A 6,776-nucleotide genomic window follows, 5' to 3' on the forward strand; every position below is an offset into this window, starting at 1 on the left:
AGTCCAGAAACTACCAGCTGGAGACGAACTCTGGGTAGCCTTTGGGACAGGCAAGAACTACCGCTACATTGCAGCCCATGAAATAGCTTCCTCCCTTGGTCCAGAGAAGGCATGTGCTCTTCCAATGTTTCATGCCATCACAGGGTGTGATACTGTGTCAGCCTTCGTCGGACATGGGAAGAAATCTGCCTGGGCAACATGGAACACGCTGCCAGAACTCACTGATGCCCTGCTGAGTCTGGCAAATGCACCCACAAGCATCCAAGAGGATACAATGCATGTCATCGAGAGGTTTGTCATACTCCTGTATGACCGCACAAGCAAATGCAAGGACGTCAACAAGGCGAGAAAGCAGCTCTTTGCAAAGACGAACTCTGTTCAGAACATCCCGCCAACCTACGCTGCTCTGGAGCAGCATGTGAAGAGATCTGCCCTTCAGGGTGGTCATGTCTGGGGCCAGGCATTGGTACCAACGCCCGTGCTCCCTCCACCAACAGACTGGGGCTGGCATCGGAGTGATGATGGGCTCTACACACCACTCTGGACCACACTCCCTGAGGCATCCAAGGCCTGCTATGAGCTGGTGTCTTGCGGATGCAAGAAAGGCTGCAAAAACCGCTGCAAGTGCAAGAACGCTTCACTGCAATGCACTGGTCTATGTTTCTGTGAAGGCGAATGCCAGTAGATTGGGACAGAAAACTTGCTAACCAACATTATGATCTGTAGACATTCATAATTCTGGTGACCAGATTTGAAAAGTTCGGAATCATAATTAACATAGTGTGGCAAAATCTACGTTATTGTATTACATGTATGTACTGCAGGATTACACAAGTACTGTGCCTAGAGACTGGGCTTTTGGTCGACTATATAACTACAATCTGACCATACTGTAAACTTCCCGTACTCTGTGTATTATTTTGACTAGCAATTTTGCCAGCAATTTGAAATAAAAAAGCAACTTGAGCAATTAAAGTGTGTTCCTGAAATCAGGTACTGGTTATTAGAGGTATTATGTCATTGAGTATTGAAATCTTCATCAAATGTCCACTTTTTCCACAAAATGGCGGCCAGTTTGGGGGCCATTTTTGAGAAGATTCATCTAAATATCTGTTAAACATTTATTGATGTTAATTCTGATGTAAAAAAAGGGAATTTTGGCCCATCTAGCACCAAACTAACGACACATAATGAAGTCTATGTAATGACGCTAATGTTAAATGGCGGCCATTTTGAACAATGGCCGCCATATCTTCCTAAGGGCTAATCTTGAATGCCTCCATATCCAAAAATGTTTAGAATATATTAATCTACATGTGTGCCAATTTTGGTGCTTTTAGACCAATTTGAACAATTGGTCTGCTATGCCGCTGTACTAAAACAATATATACATAGCGTGTGTGTGTATTTAAGCGTCATGTGAGGTAATCCGGGAACTGACAATTTTCAAATGAATAAGCTGGTATTCTACATGAAATAAATTTGAGACTTATTTAAAACGTTTAATCATTTGGAAACCAGATAACAAATCGGCTACTATAAAGAAAATTATAAACTCCTTATTTTTATAGCTATTGATGACAATGGAAATCACATTTCATATAGTAAAAAGGAGATTGTATAGATAACTTTTATCTAATGCCAAACTTATTAATTTTTCCCTTTTTATTCAACACAAATGCCATTAAAAACATCTAACTTCTCTATAAAAGGGTACATTTAGCACCTGGTTGTGCAGGATTCGATGCACTCAATAATTCTCTTAAGAGGTATTATAAGGCCCCAAATGGGTATTTTAGAAAAGGAACCTCCTACCTATGGTTCTCGGTAATTATCACCTCCATTGGAAGCCGGTATTCATTGTCTGCATTCCATTACTTTAGTTATAACTGGTATATGATGTTTACTTGAAAATTTACCTTCGCACTTTTGAAAGGAAGTAAACCATGACTTAAAATAGTACAGAATTGTACATTTTTTACTCACAACTATTATCCTACAATATTTCCAAAAGACTGAACCATCTCAGAGTACTATTTCATCCTTTTGTATTAGATAACTCTTTGCTGCTTCCGTGTACCACTATATTTCTCACAGTTTCAACAGATTTATGCAATTTGGGTCACAAGGTAACCTCCTCGACTAAAACCAGGGAAGCCATTGTGCCGTATTTACTACGCAAAATATCCACCCTTACAGCATCATGACTTCTTTCAATTGTCATAAAATTTCACATTTCACTACCTAAGGAAGAGTGCACACAACAACCCTTAATACATTCCTACCTTTGCTCCTTACATAACCGAAGCTTCTTCTAAATTTTTTGCTCACAAAATTCTTTATCAATTCTCCTGCTTCCATCATACACAGTAACCTGCACTGGTCCCTTTTCATGGTTTCTATTAACCTTAATAACCTTGCTCAAATTGACTTATGTCTCCCTCCTTAAGGAAAGCACTTTTACAAGTTCTAATTTCTCTACCAATTAAAAAGAAATATTACCTCTCGATAGATTATATCATATTCTGTATCTATGTTATTGTAAACCAAATTCAGATTTTTCACTCGACTTTAAAACTTCTTACATAACTGCCCCATGATAAACAATTGCTTCACACGACCTACCCCTTGTCTACACCAATATATTCTTCCACCAACAAACTTTTGGCCATTTGTCCCAATTCTCATTTCTGCTACTCGCTTTGTATCAATTTAATCGCCTGAATGTAGACCTATGGTTGCTGATTTCCTTAATAGACATCTAGCTAAACTTATTTCATGATGCAAATCATGGGGCAGGAAGTTGAGCCCTAAGAAAATTCAGAGTATGATTGTATGTATGTTGAGGAGGAAAATAGCTTTTCAACATCCAGATCTTTGTATTTATAATGTCTCTTGTTTACTATAGACAACTTTAAAATCCCAAGTTTGATTTCTGGATTGAAAATCTTCTTTTGAGAAACATATTCGTTGTGTTTATTCTTCAGATGCACGAAAATGGCTTACAGAGCAAGTCTTTTAAGATTTTTGATGATGAAACTATATAGAGGAAATGTTTTAATTCTTTCATTCTACCTTTTTTTCGAGTATTTTCCATCTGTCTGGTCTACATCTGCTGACTCTCCTCTTAATTTGTTGGACAAATATTTGCAATATATTAAAAACCTTATTTCTGATCTGGATATAAGTCTCTGGCATAGTCGTTAGTTCTTCGTGCATGTTGAGTAAGTTTTTTCAAAATTCTGACCGTTCTTTGCATTCGGATGTTACAAGATTGTGAACCATCCTGTATGTAGTATTCGGTATGCAGCTAATTCAAGCAGCCTTGCCTTCTCCACCATAAGCCTCAATATTAAACAATATTCTAGAAGTTTTACTCCAACTGTTACCAGAAAAGTATTCTAGAAGTTTTATTCCAACCGTGCCCAGATTGTGGTATGATCTTCCTAATTTGACGGCTGAACCGGTGTAAAATCAGAAGTTCAAACTTGTTGCAAATCCTTTTATGTTGAATAAGTCACTCTTCATAGTTTATATATGACATATCTACTTTAATATTGCTATCGTGAAATATCTTATATTTTTCATTAATTACTTTTCATATGTAGTTTATTTATTTCTTTATTTCCTTTCCCAACCTGGCTAATTTCCCTGTTGGAGCCTTAGGACTTGTAGCAACGTGCTTTTCCAATTAGGACTATAGCTTAGCTAATAATAATAATAATAATAATAATAATAATAATAATAATAATAATAAATAAATAATGATGATGATAATACGCCCTTTAATTCTAAGTTTTCTCTATCACTTATATCATTATACACAATAATAATTATTCCTCTCGCTTATTCCTTCTGAAAACACATTGGTCAGCTAGCTACTTAACTATACTTTCACCACCTCACGCACAATACCATGAACTAAGGATGTCTTCCCACCCTTCAACCTCGTAACGACCTTACTAACGTTCTATCGACCTCAGACTTTCACTTACCTCTTCCTATTTCGTTTCTTTTTCTCTTCCACATTCAATGAACCCTGAAATTATTCACACAATGAACACCGAATTCCATTCTATTTAGATCTTTTAATCTGAGATAATGTATCTTTTTCTATGTATTTATCTCCTTACAGGACAACAAGTCCTTGCTCACCTTCGACGCTCATTATTTTTGTAGACGTTACTCGACTCATTCCTTTAGACCTATTCATCCACGTTCCAGTATTCCAAGATATGATCACCTCTATATTGTTACTACACTACATATAATCTTCGCTAAACTTCACATTTCATCATCCATACACATACGCATATATGTACACTAACCACAACTAAAAACATACACACACCCACACACATAATATATATATATATATATATTATATATATATATACTATATATATACTATATATATACTATATATATATATATATATTATAATATATATATATATATATATATATGTTCTAGTTTTCTGTATCTTTCTTGTCTTCAAAGAAAAAGAACTTGCGTACAATAATAATAATAATAATAATAATAATAATAACAATAATAATAACAACAAGAATAACAATAATAATAATAATAATAAATGCAAATAAGTAAATATTGGAGATTTATATTTTGCAAACGACAGATAATCGATTAGAAGAAATACAAGAGGATACATGGGCCTACACATACGAAGAATTTTCCAAAAACCTTTTTGGAAATCTTCATCTGCATAAAATCATCCCTTCTTTGTATCTTCTTCATTAACTGTCATTAGAATTAAACGTTTTTGAAATATAGCGCCAGTAATTTGTCACTTATTTGCGTTTTGAGTCAAAGTTTAGAAGATTGAATTCTGTTTGCCACAGTAACTTTGTATGAATTATGTACAGCCTATGTATATACTATATATATGTATATATATATGTGTGTTTATGTATACGTATTTATACACAAACACACATAAATATATATATATATATATATATATATATATATATATTATATATATATACTGTATATATATATATATATACTATATATATATATATATATACTGTATATATATATATATATACTGTATGTATATATATATTAATATATTATATATATATATATATATATATATACTGTATATATTATATATATATATATATATATATATATATATATATATCGACACGACATATATACGATATATGTTAGCGACCAGCCCCGATACCGTCATCTTTAGTGCCATTAAAAAGGACGTTAAGGGCACTCCTTTCATATTTATTGAGCAATTTAGTATCTTGAGAACTTCTTATCGCAACAATATTTCACGTTGGATTTATATCACTTGATTTAGTGTATTCCGTTTTCTATGCATTTCCAAGTCGACCTCGTGACGACCTGAGCCCGATTTTCACCTTTCTGCGTTGTACACCTGCTGTATACCCGCTGTACTCATTTGAATATCGGCTCATCTCTGTTGTTCGAGGGACGTGTGCATGCCGGGAAGCTGAGGCGATTTGTCATTGTGATTGTCAGGGTCAATTCATCCCAGGTTCGTCCACTTCTTCTTTGTTGGCTTGTCAACAAAAGGATAATTATTCTTTATCAGCAGCTCTGGCCCACTCTGGCCCTTAGGAGTTTTATCCATCTATCAGTCATTATATAACTAGAGTGTACGCGAACCGTCAATAATGACAGATAAATATTTTCATAGATATGCACCATGCGCACCTCCCTCTCACATGGGTATGGCTACCTCTCTCCCGCTACCCAAGGGATGGGGATAGCTCAGCGTGACCAGAAAAAAATATATATTTATGTTGTATATATCTAAATTATCAATATATATATAATATTATATATATATATATATATATATATATATATATATATATATCAATCATCACCATCTCCTACACCTATTGACGCAAGGGGCCTCGGTTAGATTTCGCCAGTCGTCTCTCTCTCTCTCTCTCTCCTCTCTCTCTCTCTCTCTCTCTCTCTCTCTCTCTCTCTCTATATATATTATATATATATATATGTGTGTGTGTGTGTGTGTGTGTGTGTGTGTGTGTGGGGAGATAAACAATGGGATGAACAAAGCCATCAATCTTAAAAAGGGCCTTCTTCCAACAGCACACTGTACAATTCGCCACATGGACACGGATTTGTAGAATGATGGACAAAGCGAAGATGTTGATAATCAACACTTTGATGGGAAAGGAAATGAATAGGTATATGTGATAAAGAAGGGATTTGAAATGAGAACCCCCTGACTTGCTACCTTTTGAAGGATATCCCATGAAAAGTCAATGGCAGCCTGCTTTGTCTTTGTCACTTGAAAGGTCTATAGCTGTAGTTGTTGCAATAAAAGAATAATTGTGTGTGTAGATTGCCTTGCCTTATGCAAGACGCGCACGGGCTCTTGCGTTGGCAGCCCGTAAACTAAAGAATAATATGAAATTAATTTTTTGATGGAATCAAATTAGGATATTTTATGGTGAAAAATGAAGAAAAATAAAACTATCATAACTTTACTATTAATTTTCCCCTTTCGATTTGATAATTATTATTCTATAAATATACAAATAAATTTAAAAATAATGCAAAATATTTCCTCTACAAGTGAATTTCAAAATCAATTATTACATAAATTCAACAATTTTCACAATCAAGGGACAAATACAATATAAAATCATTTCAACCTGAAAGAACCAATTTGTATAATATGAAGTATGGGTACAGTCAAATTCAATAGTAAGCCAAAACTTTCCTATAGTAGAGGGTGT

This window comes from Palaemon carinicauda, chromosome 1 (genome assembly GCF_036898095.1).
Source record: "Palaemon carinicauda isolate YSFRI2023 chromosome 1, ASM3689809v2, whole genome shotgun sequence".
Lineage (NCBI taxonomy): Eukaryota > Metazoa > Arthropoda > Malacostraca > Decapoda > Palaemonidae > Palaemon > Palaemon carinicauda.